The sequence below is a fragment of the Corapipo altera genome, unplaced genomic scaffold, assembly GCF_003945725.1.
Source record: "Corapipo altera isolate COAL_440 unplaced genomic scaffold, ASM394572v1 133, whole genome shotgun sequence".
In the NCBI taxonomy this organism is placed as follows: Eukaryota; Metazoa; Chordata; class Aves; order Passeriformes; family Pipridae; genus Corapipo; species Corapipo altera.
The window spans coordinates 2926824-2946851 of record NW_020884939.1 but is presented as its reverse complement, the minus strand read 5'-3'; the positions used below and the strand labels follow the sequence as shown (position 1 = coordinate 2946851).

Here is a 20028-nt window from a genome sequence, read left to right as displayed (position 1 = left end):
ATCTTATATAACTTTCTTATTAGTTCCTAATGTTGAATATCTGGAAAACAGATTTCAACACGACAATTATAGTGATAGCATTGTAATATCCTACAATAATAAGAACATACAATCTGATTCCCTGCTTCCTAAAATGACTATAAAAGGTGCAATCCAGTGCAAAATAGTTATATAATAATTCTGTAGTAAAATAATCAATGAAAATAACCACTCAGCACACACAGCAATAAAAGCACAGACCTATAAAATTACTTGATATTTTTAACAAACCAAACCAGATTGATCAAGAGGGCTAAAGCCAAACTGGTTTGTCATTTATGGCTCTGGCACAGAAGGAAGAATTGAAATACAGGAATTTTCTTTCCACTCACATTCACCTTTGTCAAAGGGTTAGAGAATTTGATCATTCCCCTGGCAAGCAGCTCTTGGAGACCAACTGCTGCATGGCACAGTCTCCCTGGTTACATCTCATACTGAATATTACCCCATCCCCATTTGCCCTACCCAGCTCAGCACTTCTCTCTCTCACCTCCAAACACATCCACAGCCACTTGGAAGAGAAAAGGAGGATCCCTCACCCAGCCCCCCTGCACTCTGATCTTTGACTCAAGGGACACAGCCCCTACTCTCATCTTGCTTGGATTCGTGTCATGCAGATGTGGGGGTGGGAGGAGACAGACAGATTAAGAGTCCCCAGAATGCTGTAGTTTGAAAACTGCAGCCAAAAAACCTCTTCTGTTACAAGCTTATGATGCCCTCTCAGAAAAGTTCCTGCGCCCTTTGTACGTGGCTTTGCTTTTTAGCATATGCTTAAAGCCACTCCATGAAGCAATATAAAACCCCTGCAAATCTTTACATTTTATAATAGTTCTGGAAAATGCAATTTGATATTTATAATTACACATACCAGACGTAGCAAGAATAATGGCAGATCCCCTTTCACTTAGGTTAATAGAACTGGTGATATAATCATGTCATTAAGCAAGTCTGGCTTCAGCATTACTGTACTCAGATGGAAAGGGAATTATACTGTCATGACCTGTAAAAACATTACACAGCTCTAGGCTTGTTTAAACTTTACTGAATGTATTTGTACTAATCTACAGCAGAGACCTGGATGATCCCTGAGTATCCTTTGATTACCAAAAAAAAAAAAAAATCATGAAAAAGAAGGGGGGAAAAAATCTTTTCTGATTTTTAATACTTTACATTAAACAACAGGGATTCTCTGAGAATTGCTGGAGAGTTGGAAGATAAAAGATGAGTCATTGGTAGAGATCTTTGCCTGGGACTTTCAGACATGAGGGAGGTTGTGTTGCATCACACTTCCATGTGACTCTGGGACTACTGCTATCTCTGTGTCCCTGTTACAGCCCTGACACGAAACCACCTCTCCCAAATACTTGAGAGGAAAATGGTAAGGATAAATATACTGAAGATTCTAAAATCCACATAGACACCACTAACTGAAGATATTAGTTCTACACAAGGTGCCTGGGTGTGGTTTGCATGGGCAAGCTTATCTTAGGTCACAGCACCTCTAAGTTACGGGCACTCCCAAGGGTGTAGGACTACAGCAACTTGTTCTAGGAGCATAAATCAGGATGAAGTGGCTTAGAAAATGACAAATCAACCAGCTGCCAGACACCTGCTGCCAAAAACCAGAGAATACAACCTTGTCTCAACGTGCATGGCAACACAGATGAATTAAATGCGTGCCCTCAAACTGTGTCCCATTACCTACCACAGGTATTTCATCTCTCTGAAGAATTTTTGTAGGTTACAGATAATACAGCTCTTCACACCAACATAAACATTTGACAGCAAAAGGATCTGATCCGCTATACATTTGCAACACTCTCCAAGTATAATTTAGCTTTTCTTGGCTTGTGGAATTGCATGCATTTTTAATTTTAGGGGGAAAAAAGGAAAAAATAAACATAGTTCTCTAGACTACAGAAGAAAAAAAAAAAGACCTGTAGAAAAAGGAACCAGAGGCAAAAAAGTCTTCTGAAGTTTGTGTAGCTTCAGTCCGGACCAGATAACTTCCTTTGCTTTCAAAATTCAAATTACTTTGAAAAAGGTTAATTGTGATTCTTTCCAAACTCTCTGGGGTTTTGCTGATGACGTCAACTGCAAGCTCCCAAGTCCTCCTCCACAAGCAATTGCAAATTGCAATAATGTCTGCTCAGTCTTAGATCAGACATTATCTATATTTTCATCTTTTTAATTGAACTCTCCAATAATACCAGTTTCGTTTCTAGTTTGGATACTGTGTTCCTTACTTCTGGACTACAACACAGTTTCAGAGCTGCCCCCCCCAGTCAGTTGAAAACTATTAAAAGATAAGAAAAACTAACTCAAGAAAGAGAAATAAACTAATTCTCAATATTTTTTTTAAGCTATTACATTTTAATGAAGAAGCAAATGCTGTTTGCACACTTTTCAATCATTCTCCCACATTCACACAAGAATTTTCAGAAGACTTTTGTTTCTGCTATACTTTCATTTGGAGATTTCCTTAGGTTTCTCTACACCTAATACCACGAGCTGCCCAGGAATTAGCTTGAGTCCCTTCACAGGGAAGCTCTTGCACAAGAATAAACTATGAACCTCTGGACAGCCTTTCATAATCACCAATTTAATCTGGCTTAAGTCACTGGTAAGTCTGTCACAGGTCTCCCCAGATCCATAGCTGTGGCTGTAACCCACTTTTAACCTTCTAGCAAAAGATATGTACACACCCATTAGGAGATTAATGCATATATTTTTTCCTCTGTACTTATTACATGAATTTAAAATGATTTAACACAGAATGTACCTTGCAATTCATTTTCTTCTTTTTTCTGTGCTTTTTAAAATCCTCTGACTGTACTTATTGAAAATATCTCTTTTTAAGCTACCCCTTTGAGAAATATTCATGTCCCAAGTGTGTCTTGTGTAGGACTTTCACTGACCTTGTGATTTAGAAAATCACTTTATTTCTGTATCAAAAAAAAGCAGACTTCTTTCAAAAGATATTATCTTATGACAATGTCAGAATATCTTGAATTCCATAAAGGAATGAATAAGAAAGCCTATATAATTTATTTTAATGGGAAGCTTGAGAAAGGCTGAAATATTAATTTGTATTAAATGGAAAATATAAAACTAGCTATACACTAGAATGAACACCTTGGGAAGAAAAGCAGCAGTCTGCCTTTCAACTTCCTCTCATTCTCCCATCTGACATTCTAAGTTCCTGGCAGATGTCATCTTTATGAAGTCTCCAGGCCTTTACACAACACTTATGTGGATAGAGCCTTTCCCAAACCTTCGTTTCTGAAGCCCAGCCATGATGATGAGTCCTGTACTAGCAGCCCTGTGACAAAATCGTCCCCACACGGCCACTCTAAGCTCACTTCTAGGTCCACTGGAAGCACTTGGAATAGCTCAAGGGTGAAGCCAAAAAATTGGCCAAAGGCAGTTAAATGAGCCAGCTTTCTGATCCAGCCTTCACACTCAGGCTATGGCTCTATAAAGCCACAGACAGAGAGCTTTAGGGCTCCCGGTACTTCAGCAGCACTGAAGGAGTAAGCTGGAATAAGCTGACACTGCTGACCCTGACAAACAATTCTTCTGGACCTCAGCACCCAGGATGTACATGGGAACAACCTTAACTTGCACTTCAGTGCTTTGGCATCTCACATCCAAAGGGTAACAATCGTGGCTGAAAACTGAAGGAAGATGTGTTATGTGGCAGCCTGCAAGGCAGAAGCATCGGCAGCCCTGGAACTTCTGACATAATTTCTCCCAGCAGAATAGTTCACTCGGGACACAGTGACCTCTTGGAAGATGGATTTTTGTCTCCACAGCCGCTGCCCACACAGACTTACTGCTCCAGGGGGCCTCTGGAGGATTCCACTCCACAGAAGCTAGAGGAAGATCACGACTCAGCTCACAGTAAATCTCAACAGACAGAAGCTCATGTGATTTGTTAAAGTTCCTAGCATTCAGTTTTCAGGTTCTGTATCTTCCTACATTTTGCTGTTTAATTAAAATGTATTTGTGAACTTCAAAAAAAAAAAGAAAAATCTAGCTTCTAGACATACTTTTGGAGTATTCGGATCACTGTAGTATTTTCTTTCAGCTGTAAACTCTTTGTTTCCTAGAAATAACAGTTGACAGGCCTATGCAGGATGCAGGCAGCAGTCACATCCCAGAGCAAACAGACACAGGGTCTGTTTTGGGGAATCAGGAAGCACCAAATGCAAGCACTCAGTCTCTGTACTAGCCCACAAGGCTCAGGTACAGTCATAACATGCATGACTTTTAAGAGATTAACCATACATTCTTCATGTTTGCTACATTTCTGCCTGTTATTTTACTGGTTTCTGTACAGCTATGTACAAAATATATCACCTAATATATATTTAGAAGAATAATACATTTATATAAATGTTTATGTTTGTAAACATATATAAATATTTTGTTTATATTTATATAAATATAAAGTAAACCAAATATTTACATACTTAGTAATGTAGCCTTCATAGAAATCAGCCATTTCATTTTTACATGTACCTGCATTGACTACTGCAGAGGAATAAAAAAGCTTCTGTTCACAGCAGCACTGAGGCAGAAGGTGGTTTCCTAAATTTCCTCAGCATCCTGTGGCATGCATGTCCACGATTTTACACCTGTGGTGTGTTAAGAAATCTGACACATATATAACTGGTATTGATTATTTCATATCTGCTTCATACCACCAACTTCAAAAAATAATATCATCTAATTCCATTTGAATTAAAATGAGCTTTTTTAATCCTTTCCTTACTCTTAAATACTTCTGAAGTACTATAGCAACATTTTCCTTTCTGATTTGTTCCATGGATCTTTAAACTGCAGGACAATCCTTTTCCTGTATTGCCACCTTCTTCATGACTATGGTTGTACATTATGAGTATGTTGATGCCACCTATAATTAATTATATCTCTCAAGCAGAGAAATCTAAGAGAAGTACATTGGTAGCAGCAGTAAAGCAGGACTATGTCTGGGTCAGAGACTATGGAACTGTGGGGAGAAGAGAATGGTAGCCAGGGAAATGGTATTGGTTAGGAAGAAAAAAGGGAATATTAAGTCTATATTGCATCATGTTATTCTGCTCATAACTAACAGCAATTCCTGTCTGCATTTCAAGACTTCTTTAGCAATCAGTAAAGTGTTAATTTTTATTCTCTTCTGCACAGACACAAGTAGCCTAATTCTCAGTGAGAGGTTAACAATAAATAATTTAAAACCTTGACAGGAATGTATGAGTTTTGACTGCCTGTGTAGTCAGTTTGACAACTTGAGAAGCAGGAACAGAGCACTGGCAAGAATGAGAAATCCTGTGGTGGCTGCAAGGAATCAGAGAAAGTGCAAAAGCAGCCTCTAATGATCTAAAACCAGGGAAACATGAAACAGCCTCAGATCAGCCCATCAAATCCATTTATGCTGCACAGAAATCCAACACAAGGCTTGGCTTGCCAGGCTGACTTTGCAAGGCCATGAGGATTCAGGGGGCAGGCTGGAATCTCGGAATCTGCCGTGAGGGCAGCACGCACTGGCAATGTGCCTTTTCTATTTTACAGGAGAAAATAAATGCTCAGGGCTAAATACTGTTGAATACCTGCTCCTCCCAATAATTTAAGCAGAGGCTCTCTCTCAAGATCTGGCATCAGGCACATCAACCCCTGGTATTCCTGGCACATTTTGTACCTGCTTTGAAAGGTGTTTTTCCTGGGCGGCTCGAGGAACCATCTCAAATATCAATCTGCCCTTATATCAAATTCCAGACTACAGCCATACTCAATTGAAATGCCAAGGATTTAGTCTCTTCTATCTCTCAAGGCTTTTCATGCAATTGTCTTGAGAGCTGGTGCCTTCTGCCAAGTGATTCATGTTTTGTATTGTAAATGGTTTAATCCCTTTATAATAATTTATGGTTTATATATACAGGACATCCACTGACTGACTGGCATTTCTAGCGTCCCAGGAAGCATATTTTTAAAGATAGATTCAAATACTCAAAATCAACACCTTAGTGGAAAAGTAAAGACTAATCATGTCAACTACTCATATATTCTATTTAATAGAAAAGCTTGGGATTTTATTGGAAGACTTCAGCATCTTCTTTATTGAGAAGGACAGTGAGAATGGTTGCACTCTTACTTATGATTAGAACTATCCTGCTAAGTTTTTCATAACTCTTCATTCTAAACTAAGCTCCTCTGAGACAGTATATGTACAAGGATTTCAAGTTATTTTATACACATCCCATCTTTTTTTAATACCAAATCATTCTTAATTTGATATATCCTAAAGCAGAAGTTTTCTGTCATTTCACATAGTCTCTGGACATCATTTTCCCTCCTCCTCCATTTTCTAATACTGTTTCAATCAATTTTAAACTCAGTTGCTTTTGTGGCATGTACAGAACCTGAATTTTTAGAGGTCTGAAAAATGACAAAATCTAAGATAGTAAAATGGTCACTCGATATGAAGCTAAGCACAGGCTTGTGTTCATTACAACCAACCCTAATCAAAAGCAAAAACATTCCACTATTAACAGAAAATTAAAGACAGGCAATCAACATTGATAAACCACTACATAGTTTAAAATTTAATTGAGAAGAACTTTAATGAGGGAAAAGGGAACACACTATCTGCCTTCCAAGCCAGTCAGCCTCAAAGTACCAAAACACTGCATTAGTATGGTGCTTTTTTATTATTAGTTATCCTGGCCATAGCAACTTCACTCTATTCCTCATTGCTCTGTACAAAATCCCAGGAAGCTGGTAAACCCTAGCAATACAGAAAAGGCCTTTCTGGGTAATGTAACAACTCCTAATTGTTTCTTGTCTAGCACAGCTCTAAGATTTTGAAACGATATTTAGAAGACAATCTCTATAACTTCACCCAAGAGGGTAAATTTTGAAGCAAGTATGTATGTATCCCTGCATTGGTGTTATAATGTGCACTTGCATATTAGATCTAATTCAAGGGCAGACCACTGGAATGCCTCACATGATTTAGAGCAAGAATCATTCAAAGTCCCTGACAAAAAGAAAGGACTCCAGTAAGAATAAGGGTAGAGAGCTACTCTTGGGACAGTCATGGCGCAAATACAGGGACAAGAACAACTGGGCAGACAGCAATTCTGTAGAAAATAATCTAATCCATCATAAACTGAATATAACTCAGCCTGCTGCAGCACTGGGTCTTTGTGAGTGACTCATACTTTCTGATTTTTCAGGAGGGTGCTCAAACACTGCGTCTCAGCTGGGAGATGTAATTACCAGCAAAGAGACTGTACCTTCCCAAACTGCCTTTGGCAGCTCCTGAATATTTAAGACCTGCTGCTGTTTTAGTGCAAAGACAAGGGGGAAAAAAGAGCAGCAATCTTCATCTCATCTATTTGCTTTTGGCCCATTTCAGTTCAAGTCATTCACAAGGTGAGACGGGATCAAGCAATTTTCTAAAAGCTTCTTGACTCCAACTGTTTGGCTACTTTTGAAGGCAGCTCCTACTGCAGAGTCAAACATGAAACGTGATTTGGAATTCTCCAGGTTGACTTTACCTTTAAGTGGTGTAGGAGTTTTCACACAGGCTGTAACTGCTCAGAAATGGGCAGGTTTAGCAACCTCTGCTTGGGAAGATTTCAAACACGGTCTGTCCCCCTTTCAAACCTGTCTGACATCAGGCATGACAATTTAATGCAATCCAACTGCTGGGCCAGTCCACACACACTCAAGTGTATCTCAGCATGTGCTACAACGGGTTTGAAGTAGTACTAAATATTTTTCTAGACTTACTGCCTTTTTCAAGCCATGTTCCTTTTTTGATCCATTTCTATGTGCTATCGCTGGTCCTAAAAAGGATAAAAACGTAGAAACAGTACTTTGAAATTGTAAACCTGGGGAGGAGGTTTCTGAAATGAATATTACATTTTTGTCCCTAAAGCAGTTTCATCCCAACCAATAATGAAGACCTAAAAATTTCTATGATTCCATAGTTGGACACAGAGGTTCTGTGCCTGAGCTATAAAAGACTTCTCTGAGAGAGCTTCACCGTGAAGATCAGCAGTTCCTAGATGTCAAGTTCATAGGTACTAATTTATGACATCAGTACATTTGTATTTAGGACTACAACAGATGCCTTATTCCTATTTTGATTCCCTGTGATGCACACAAGGAATCATTACTGTTCCAGCACCTGGCATCCACAGATCCACACACATCCCCCACAGTGAACTCTGTGAGCCTTGTACTCACTCTGCACAGCTGAACGTCCAGGCTTTGGCTCTGCAAATTGCTTAGGCTCCAATCTGGGATGTCAAGAGACCTCAAATGACTCCTTATTCACCTAGATATGGATAATGAGCACTAGTAACTTCAATGAACTGATTAATGGAGACATTAAAATGAATATTTACATTTACTGTTAGAATTTCCAGGTTTGTTCTTTTAAAAACTGCATTTGCAGTACGTAACATTAATAAACAGAGAACTGGATATATCACACTGGGGATGTATCACACACAGCTTTACATATTCTCACCCATTTTTCTAGGAATTCAGAGTACCCCTTTTTCTGAAGGTGTCAGGAGTGAAATAAAACTATTTGCAAAGGCAGAAGACATAAAATAGACATAATATACAGAAATAAAACAACAGCAAAATAGGTGTGCCAGAATACTTCTGCTTTAGCAAACGCTCCAAGCTCCATCTGCCTTGTACTGATACAAATGGCCCTTCACAGCACCGGGTACTGGACAGGCAGTAAAACATTCTGAGTGGGGCTGAAGGTAAAAGGGTCTAAGGTAAAGGGGAGTTGTGGTATGGCATAATGGCACACCATTTCTGTGATCAAAAAACACTCACTTTGAAATGTAAACCTTAACTTGGACCTGTCCCAGCATCATTCATGGGAAACTAACAGTTACAGATTCTGAATTTGCAGCTTTTCGTAATGTGGATTTTTTCCTACCATTTGTATTTTCTTGGTTAGCTTTAATTAACTTCTTTCTATGCTCATAAACTTGGAGAGGATTTGCTCTAAGCTCTTACATCTCTAGCCTATATTAAGATATTTTAAGCTTTAAACCTCCAGTATATTTAATGGGTTTAGACAATTTAAGGAAGGAAAAAGTGATGGCAAAATGCACCCAAGCTGATCATTTTTGCATGAACTTTCTATTTGACACAACTTAAAATTTATTCTAGGATGGCCTAAAAACTTCTGAATGGGCCCAACCAAAACAAAAATGTACTTTATTTCCCATGAAATAAAATGTGGCAAGTTGGGAAAGAAAAAGATGGGGGCACACGGAACGGAACAGAAAGAGCTAATGCAAACTGAAGCATAAAAAGACTGTAGTAAAGAGTAACTAAAAGGGCTGCTTCAGGGAAGCAGCTTTTTGAGTCCATTAGATTAAGAGGTTGGGCTTTCAAAAATGCTGGGAAAAACGGAATATTATAAAGAAAGTAAATCTGTAATGAAAGGTAATAGTTATGGGTGAGTGTTTGAAAAGAAGCACAGTCATTTACAAAAAGAGATACTTCTTCTGGTACATGGTGGACCTGACTCTAAAATGCCTATCTGTATTATTCATAATTCGAAATATTTGTTTTATCTACAGTGACAGAGCAATTCTCTTCCATTTGCTAATACACAGAGCATTAATAATGTACCCTTAAGCATTATGTCCTCCCCATGGAATACCAGTCTTACCCAAACATGACAGGACAGGAGATTCCTGCAGATAATTTTCCCTTTTAATCTCGTCATTCAGAGGGACAGAAAATATGATCCCTACTGTTTTTCCTTTCTGCTCTTCTCCTCATTTTTACCTACACAGAGATCCTCAGCTAGATGGAGAAACCTGACTGCTTTTGGTACCAGCAGAATCAATGGCATGACAGACACAACTCCTTCCTGCCCACATGAGATGGGAAGAAAATTCATACTTTGAAGGTCAACTAAACACAGATTTTGGAGTCCCACTCACCCTACAGGCAGTAGTTCAAACTCTTGCCCTCCTTTTGAGGAAGCATTGCTCTCCCCTGTAAGCACACTAAGGCTTGACTCTCTTTCTCTTACTTGGATAATAAATATAGCTGAAGGAGCAGAAGCAATGCTGGAAAGGAATGTGATCTTCACCATTCCTGCTGCCTGAAGCAAACACAGACACAATTCCTGTCTTTCATCCAGGCATCCATCATTTAGAAAGGAGCTATCAGTTGGGTTTGTGCTCAGCCATCTGAAACACCCTGAGTCAGTTGGACTCGACGACCTTAGAGGTCTATTCCAACCTAAATAAATCTAGGAAAAAAATGTGCACAAAACATCCTCCTGACTTTAATTTTTAGTATTTATCAGGACCAAGGTCACAAAAGTGCTGTGTTATACAAATCATCATGTCTGACTTGAACTGTCACTTTTCTAAAATGAGAGTTACACAAGGGTCATCTTATTTTTCTAATATTTCTAGGAATTGTGTGATCAGTGGGAATCTAAATACATAGGAGTGCTGCCCCACTGTTTTCTGCTGATGCTGTTACAGTCCTATCTTCCAGCAGTACCACATTGTCCTAGTTAGAAAAGTTGGGACCAGTTCATCACTGGAGGGGTGTAACCCAAAACTCTGTATTCTATAGCCTTCCATGCCATTTCCCAGAAACTGTTCTCAATAGACCATTTACACCCTCTGCCCAGAGCAGCCCTGACTCCTCAGGCTATAAACTGGGTGTTAAGAGGCCTGTGAGACAGGAGGGTGCTCCTGTCCTCACACCCATTGTGGAACTCCCCGCCCTGAGGGAGGTACTGGGCATTCCTGCCTGAACTGGAGGATATATAATCTTGGAGTCTTGGGACTTTTTTAACCACTCGTGGGATCCAGAGGAAGACTGCAGATCACCACTCTCAACCAAACTGCAGACCACCACTCTCAACCAGACTGCAATCACCACTCTTGACCAGACTACAACAGGACTCACCAACAGATTTTTCCCTCTCCTTTTTCTTTGGACTCAGGGGGCCCAAAGAACACCACTGTTCATGCCCCAGGGTGCTGGGTTATGCATTCAGGTTTTGTGGGTTAAAAGCAACTGTTTGTCTGTATAATCATACTTACTGTGTTTTTTTATTAAATTGTTATTCTGACTTATAATCTCTCCTTTGAGTTGAGTTCATTTCCCCTGCTGGTTTACCTTTAAACCAGCACACACATGAAGTCTGTAAGAAGAAAGCCACTGCTCAGAAAACACTTGAAGACATTCATTTGCAGTTCCTCAGGTAGGAGGCAGGTGCTCCAACCTCTGCTCTTGAGGCAAGCAGGTGCCTCTTGGAGCAGGGTGAGTGCTCCCAACCCAGGAGCCCGTCACTCACACAGGGACTGCTGCTGAAAGGACCAGCTTTGACTTTCACTCACGTCTCTGGTTGGGTCTCTGTTGTGCAGAGTAGAAGGGAGCATAATGAACCCCCACTTTTATGGCCTGCCAGTCCTAACTTTATTTCTCACAGTGACTTTAAACTACTTCAGCATTCCCTTCCTTTCTTTTGAAAAGAGGTAGCGACGATGTCATTCTGGTCCTGTTTCAAGCAAATTTTCGAATGGGTCCTGAAAGCTTGATAGTATGAAAGCAATATAATTCACCCTCTGGATATACAGTTAGAGCTTTCAATCAGAAAGATTTGAAAGCTGTAATGTTGTTTCTGTATTCTCATTTTAAGATCTCATTTAGCAGACCTATATAATTTTGCTCTGAGGGACCTCTGGGCTGACTCAGCAAGCAAAGAAAAACTTTGTCACTGGCCTTCTATGCTGCCAGGTAAAGTTCCTAAATCTGGAAATATAAGCCAGTTGTAAGAATATATAATTTCCTTTGTTGAGTATACACACCAAAGAGACTGCTAAAAGGATGCAACAAGGAGAACCAAAGGAAAATTGGAGGTAGATGTGGCACCTTCTACACTGACTCGTTCTGGCCCATCCACAGCCTCATCAAAGTATTCCTTTTCCCCAGTGACCTGGTGGTGATTAAAGTTTGGACCAGATAATCTTTCAGGTTCCCTTCCAACCTGGGCTGTTCTCTATTTCTGTGACCTGGAGACACTCAGCACGTGGCTGGGTACTGTGGTGCACTGGGAAAAGAGAAGGTCATTCTTGTTCTGAGATTGTTGCTCTCCTACAGTTCCTCACCTGCACAGCGAAAAAAGTTTGCTCAAAGGTCTTCTAAGACACCTCAGGTGGCCTGTCACCACTCTCAGGAGCAGTGTTAGCTTTGCTTTCAAAGGTATCTGCAGGGGCATCTACAATCAAATATCCAGCCAAAATAAAGAAACTATGTGTAAAATTAGAATATTTGCATTGCAATCTGGACATTTTAATAGTCCTTTTTTATGCATGAGGCACCCTTGCCAATTCCACACAGTTCAAAAATCCTAGGCAACTGGTGCAGTGTTTATTTACCATATCTGATTTTATCTGCTTCTATACTGAACCAACAGCAATTCCTGTCATTTCTGTAGCTGGTATCTTCAAATTCACATTGCACAGAGCTCTCCATCACCCAGTAATATTTGTGTTACCTCATTCACATGTTAACTGTGGGACCAGATGCCTCAGGCACTGTTGTCAGTGGCTGGGCTCACAGTGCCTTTTTTGTCTCCTGAATGAAGCCTCACAACACCTGGGCTTCAGAACTACAGAAAAGCAACTGCTGCTGAAAGAGAGGCAGTTTGTGTGAGCAGTACCTGCACTGCAGCTTTGCAAACAGGTTGGGCTGTGAGGCCCTGCAGCTCCTACTGCTCTCCTTCCACGTCAGCATCCTGTTTCCAGGACTCCAGTTTCCAGAGGCCCCCAGAAAAGCCACGTCATTTTCACACTTTATCTCCGTTGGAGAAGTCCCTGTGTTCTTAGGATGGGAGTTTTCTCACATACATAGGATAATAGAATCATAGAATGTCCTGAGCTGGAAAGGATCCACAAGGATTATCGAGTACAGCTCCTGGCCCTGCACAGGACACCCCAAAAATTCCACCTGAGAGTGTTGTCCAAATGCTCCTTGAGCTCTGTCAGGCTTGGTGCTGTGACCACTGACCTGGGGAGCCTGTTCAGTGCCCAGCCACCCTGTGGGAGAGGAACTTTTTCCAACCTAACCCACCCTGGACACAGCTTCCTGCCGTTCCCTCAGTCCTGTCCCTGCTCACAGAGAGATCAGTGCCTAATATTATTTGCTATCCCTTGTTATACTGAACATAGACTAATATGAGCAAATATCACCAGCTAAAACAAGAGTTGTGAGGCTGTAGTCAAGTTAAGAACACCTCTGTAGTGTTTAATGCAAAATACCAAGCACAGACCTTCCAAGATGCTTAGATGCTGGCTTGTTCCAGTGCCTCTTCACTGCTGTGGTGATCTATGACAACCCATGACTGTACATATAGAAGATATTTATAAAGCACAGCTGTCAAGGGTTTGCCTTTACAGCAGGGCTGAGTGGGCACACCCAAATTCCCAGTGCTGCCCACGCCCTGCTCTCTGTGCTCACATTCCCACTCAGCACCACACTCACATTGCTCCGTCTCCAGGCATCGGTGATGTGGCTGTTTCCCAACACCTTTCAGAGGACACATTTCCCAGCAAACATCTTCCAGAACCATCCTGCAGCAAGCAGCCCTGTCCCTTGGTGAGGGATGCAGGCAGGACTCACCTGTGGGGACTCCACCCTCTGAAGAGATGTGTTGATCTCCAGAGGCTCCTGCTGCCACCTCCACAGACCCAGTGCCCGCCCTCCAACTATCCCCTCCTTCAGACAGCCCTGGAACTCAAGGCATTCCCTCCTGGTATTAGCAACCAGTTTGAAATAGGAAGGACAAGGAAGCTTACCAGTTTGTCTCATGTTCTCTGGAGGCAAACAGAAGGAAAAATAATCCTAAAATACTGTACCTAGAGGACAATTCAAATGGAAAAAAAAATGTAGCTGAGAAAGAAATTCAGTTTTCTGCACTGGAAATACTGTGCTATTAGAGAAGCTGACAACCTATCAAGACCAGAGCTTGCTGATACCACCAGAGAAGAAAGGTATGTAATAGAAATAGCAGAGGTCCACAGAAGGGTAATAAAAACCTCAAAGATATTTAGAGCCTTTTCACATGTGTGCACTTGTTTAATTTCGAAATTTTTAATTTCAATAGTGAGTTAGCAAAATTGATTAGCTGTTCTTATCCTTCAAACAAAAGCACTAGTGTGACTGATGAAATTAAGATGTAACACCACATGCAGCTTGTAAAAAAAAACTTCTTTATAGAGTTCCATGATTCAGTTGTGAAATTCTACACCACGAGTTACAAATGGGATTTAAAGCACAGCAGAACTTTAAAACACTAAGGTATTTCCTTATTATGCTATTCTAGATAAAAATAACCATGAAGAACATTAAAAAATAGATCAACAAGGCATCTAGGCTAAGAAAAATTACAGCAAAATTCACATCATTGCATAACTCAAATGTTATTTGTTTTTTTAATATATTTGAAACATCTGGCACTTGACTACTGGCACAGAGAGGATCCTTGACTACAGTGACTGATATTGATGCCAGTTACTGTGCATTCAAATTTTTTTTTACTGTTTTATGGGAGTCACAGAAACACCTTACACATTCCTTTTTTAGATATAGAGCCGTCATGCACTGGTCCAAAAAGTTTAAAATGACAGAGAAGTGGCAAAACATCCAAAAAAAGGGAAGAAATTTTCTTCCCTGAAGAAAGATTAATGAGTTATGCAGTGCAGCCTTGCCTTGGAACTAGTCAAAATCTATGTTGAGAGTAGATTTTCCTTGACACACTAAATAACCTATTTCATTTTTGGTAAACCACAGTCACAAAGTGAAAATATTCAGTGAATAAACATGGAGTAAAATGGTACCTGTCCAGCTGGCTGGGAGACTATTGCACCCAGTGACAGACAGACAGAGCACCTGAGCTGTGGCTGGACAGAAATACTTGCTTTCCTGTGAAAGGCTGGCTGCTTTCACCTTTACAAGCTTAATTAACCAGTGTGCTGGCACACTCTGTTTTGGAGAAACATCTGAATTATGTGTTCGTAGAAAAACAGATTACCAGAAGTCACATTCAGAAAGTAATGAGATTGCTTCTAAGAAACAAATGTGTGAATTATAAAGTGGGACTAACACAAATTTTAGCTTTTATTTTATCGTTCTTTTGGTGTGTGCAGAAAAGGTGAAAAGCCTCAAGCTGCATGTATCTCCCCACAGACTTGTAGGACACATTGGGCTAGAAAGTCTCCTCTGGAAAGCTCAGATGAAAATTCACAGCTGTCCAAGCATTTGTTCATTGGGGACAACTTTAAACAAGAAAATTGCAACTGTCCAGATAATCTTCATTTGTCAATGTTCTTCCCCTCAGAGATCAAATAATCCCAAGATTTTACAGGAGTAAGTAGCAGATAATTAATGTACTTGCTTACCAAACACCTCAACTTTATAGATTCCCAGCCCTTACAGAAAGGGAGAACAGCTACTGCCACATTCCCCGTGCACACCACCAGCTGTCAAGTGCTAGCTATGGGCTAACATGGCTTTCAAAACTTTATTATCCAGTGCTGCTAATTATCCCTAATGGACCTAGGCAATATAAAGTTTCTTGATTGTTTTTATTTGGACATTACTTCTTTTGAACAGATTTTAAGCCGTGGGCAATACTGTTCTCTGTTGCTGTGTCTTTCTGCTGAGTTCCCACTGGTCCAGTTCTGTTGTTAGGAAAGCAAAGCAAACCCACAAGGATCACTGGCTGGACCATCTCACACAGCAAAACACACTCTGCATTTCCTAACAGGAAATGCATCCAATTACCTCTAGGTTGTCTGTATCACTGTCTGCCAACAAATAGTTTTATTCTGCTCAGCTTGCCTTTGGGAAACAACTTACAGAGAGCTGTTTGCTGAAATTTTGTTGCCAGACATCAGCATGTATTTCCTCTAGCATTTAGTAATAGTTACTTGATTCCACCTGGTTTTTGTTTTGTTCTTTCTTCTGCTTCTTAAAAGGAGAAGATGCAAAAAATGAGCTCGAGAGTCAAAGACACATCCTCATCGAGGTACAGTCAATGTTCTACCTTTATTCCAAAAATACACACATTATCAAGGGTCCTACAGGGTTCACATGCTCTATTCTAACTTTCTATTGCTTACATTTACTTTCACACACTATATCTATAACTTTATTGGCTCTACTAGCCAAGGTACATTTCCAGGACCCCCATCTTCTGGTTTCTCACACTCTGGATAACAACCTCCTTCCCTGTTTTCCTCTGTGCAGCTTTCTGATATCTGCTGCTCAAGGACACAGATCTGCTGCTGGAGAACACAGGTCCCTGCCCCAGCACACAGGCTGGATTGTGCAAGCAGGCCTGAAGCAGTATATGTCCTGCATCATCTAAGATTCTTTCAACAGCTTCTTGCAACACCCTGGCTTTGATGGGTTCCCATAGACTTTCCATTACAAAGCTAGGGATAGAGAACAGGATGGCCAGACCCCTCACAGGTAGCTGCACACAGAGCATGAGAGCAGCCCCTTACTGTAGGGCTCCTGTGTAAGGAGTGACTCTCCTGGGACCCCCCCAGCACTGCAGAAACTTCCACATACTTCTGAACATGGTGAACACAAATGTTGCCACTCTGCTTTTTTACCTGATCCTACCTCTTCTCCTCTCTGTTCCTGTTCTTCGCTCCCCACACAAGTTCTTCAGAAGGTAATACCTCCTCTGTCAACAGTGGACTTGATCCTTGAGTCAAAATGTCTCGTATTCCAAAAGGGAATTATCATAGAATAGCAGATGGGTTTGGGTTGGAAAGGACCTTAAAGCCCATCTCATTCCAAACCCCTGCCATGGGCAGAAACACCTTCCACTAGCCCAGGCTGCTCCAAGCCCTGTCCAACCTGGCCTTGGACATTTCCTTACTGCCAAGTTATGAGAGAGCTAATGAAGTTCAAGACCAATTCAATACAAAATGAATTAAGGTTTTGAAACTCAGACAAAGAAGGGTTTCCCAAACAGAAATGATAAAGTCACTACTTATGGTTCTGACCCCCTTACCTCAAAGGAGCACAGCAGAGTTGGAAAAACATGGAGAGGGTGACTAGAATGATCAGAGATAAGAAACTGTTTCTGGCCATGGAATGATTTGATTAGCATCCTTCTGCCAGGGAACAAGAAACTGAAGTGGGAAATGATAGATATCTCTAAAATCATGTTGGGCACAGCATACAGTGCTCACTGATCACCTTCTTTCTTGTGATTTGGAGGATATTAAGAGTATGACAGCAGATGCCATTCCTGATTATGTTGTCTGAAAAACTCCAGCAGGATGAGTTAGTGAATGGAAGATCATCACTCCAATTTTAAATCAATGAGATCCATACAGTTAACTCCCTGTATCCCTTAATGCAAATTATCCCATAGAACATAGTAATCTTTAGGAACAGCCATTCCTTACCTCTGGTGTCACCTGGCAACAACCAGACAATGGCACCTAGTTCTTCTAACAGGCATTTAACCCAAGGAGAAAGAAAATAAGCAGAAGATACAAATAAATTAAATTCCTGGGAACTTACCTTTATTTTTCAGACTGTAATCCAAATTTTTAAATTCTTAAATCTGAACAGCTTGATGGTAGATTACATGCCTCCAATACGGTAATCAAAATTGTCCCAAAGTTCAACTCTCAAACAATTTTCGTATATAAAGCACCAAAGTCCAGCCAATTGTAGAAGGAGGAGGAAAGTGGCAGTCTCAGCAATACTGGGGTGCTTTAACCACCTGGTACAGCCAGCCTTTGACACCAGATCTCCTCGCAGAAGCCAAGCTACTCCCAGCAGCACAACCTCCAAAGGACTTCTCATTGACTATTCCATCTCATACGCCAAGATGTAAAACCACTGCAGGGCCAGGAGAAAAGTTCAGTTAAATATTCTTTCATCAAAGGACTAATCTGCTGAAAGTAAAGCTTCCTGCAGGATTTGGGCTATTTGGGATATGCAGCTTGCTCCAAAAGAAGAGAAAGCTACAGGAAAATTTCTGAAAATGCTACACTATGTGCCACAGAAGCGCCTCTATAGCAAAATCAGAGCATTCAGCCTGAACTTCTTCATGTATGGGCCTGACAGATCAAATTCACTATCTTTTGTTGTCCAGCCCTGGATGCAGTGAGGAAAGGAAACCACAAACACAACAGGCTATGTCTCCTCAAATGGCAAAGTGAGGCCCTAGAACATGGAAAAAGTCCTCTGTGGTGCAGAAGGTGAAGGAAAATTAAGGATCTCAACTGGATGTCTCTGATCTCTTCCCATCTACTTTAAGACCTGCTTAGAAACAGAGTTTTACTGCAGTTTAAGCTTTAAAGGTCAACTTCTCAAATAACCTCGGCTTAAGGCATGGAGTGTTTTAGCTCAGCTTTGAGCTGGGTGAAGGAATGTCCTTTCAATTTCTTAACACCTAAAGTGCCCTATTATCAGATTAAATGCAAAATATAAACAGCAGCACTCTGTTGTGTGATGACTTGACTTACACTTTGTGAAAATTCGGAGAGGCAGAGATCAAATGAATGTGCAGGGATATATTAGAAAAGAAAGAACAGAGACGAAATAATTTGTGATCCCCATTTTCTGTACTTAGCATCTTACAGTAGTAACTGGACTTTTAAACTCAAAATCATGATGTCAAGAAGGGTGTAACAGCTATTTGAAGGGAGTGCTTCCAAAGACATAAAAGTTATAATAAAGGTTATACAGATAAATTGAAACTTTTAAGGAGAATAAAGTAAGTAATGGAGAATACTTTAATGTAGCTGAACAACTTCACTACAACTACACCAGCATACTGCTACTGAGCAACTTCACCATTCACTAGAGCATCCAATTAAAGCTAACTTAAATGAAAATACTAATACACCTTTGGAGGGGGGGGGAACCCAAAGCCCCCCATAAATCCAATATACTATTTCTTACATGACAAAGGTTTCCAGGATTGATTGCCAGCTAAATTCTAAAGGACATATTTCCCAAATAGTATCTTACAGTAGGCAAAGCTTGCAGCTCAAGCCTTTTAAGATGACCATTCAGCAAAGCTTTACAAATGCCATTTCATACCCAAGACAGGAAACCCATTTTTGAGTGTTTGGGCCATCTGAACTTTCAGGCAAGGCAAAAAAGAAAAGCCAAGCCCACTGCCTGAAATGTCTTCAAACAGCTTTGTAATAGGCAGATAACTACTGCACTGTGTTTTAGGAGGGCTCCCAAAATTCATTATGCCATAAGCAATTTTGAGTTATCATCTGTTGGATGATAACTCAAGCAAACAGTAATTGCTGTTATTAGCCAAGAGTTCCAGGAGGATGTTGGCGACCAGGAGTGGAAGGTATGAAGGTATGAAGGATACTACACCAGGGCCTATGGGACTCACATGCTCTCCCAGTGTCTCCCTTCATTAATCCATCCTTAGCAGTCAATCCTCTGTCCCTAACAAGAAGGTGTGCTCCAGCTCCTGGGGGTTGGGCAACTACTCACTCAGTGAGCAGACCAGAGCCAGCTTCAGTTGATCTCTTCCTCCCAAACTCCCCCTCCAGCTCCATTTATCAGGACTCTCTCTCCAATCGTCTTAAGATGTACTCAGGCTCTTACATCCAGGGAGAGATCTTAGATCTTAAGGACAAACTTCTCATTTCTCTACCATGCCTCAAATGATGGGTTCAGAGCTAGTCCTGTTGCTTCCCTTAGTTTTCTGAGCCTCCTGGTTTTGCTGACACATTTGTAACCACAGAGACTGGTGTATAAACAGCCCCACATTTTCTCCTTGCTCTCCATACCGAGTCATTCCAGACTTAGGTACCAGGCAGGTGCACAAAGCACAGGGATTAAAAAGCTCCAGTGGTAATGGTGAAATCTGCAGAAAAGAAACAAGGATAAACTATCCATGCATAAGAA

General features: G+C 40.7%; 1 long non-coding RNA gene across 1 annotated transcript; it reads right to left on the bottom strand.

Moving 5' to 3' along the window:
* Window positions 1–4569: 4569 nt before the first annotated feature.
* On the bottom strand, window positions 4570–9871 carry LOC113955494. Its single transcript, XR_003530585.1, has 3 exons — window positions 9755–9871; window positions 8296–8386; window positions 4570–4679 (listed from the first exon to the last, which is right to left on the bottom strand). It is a non-coding gene; the product is annotated as an uncharacterized LOC113955494 (long non-coding RNA).
* Between the last annotated feature and the right edge of the window lie 10157 nt (window positions 9872–20028).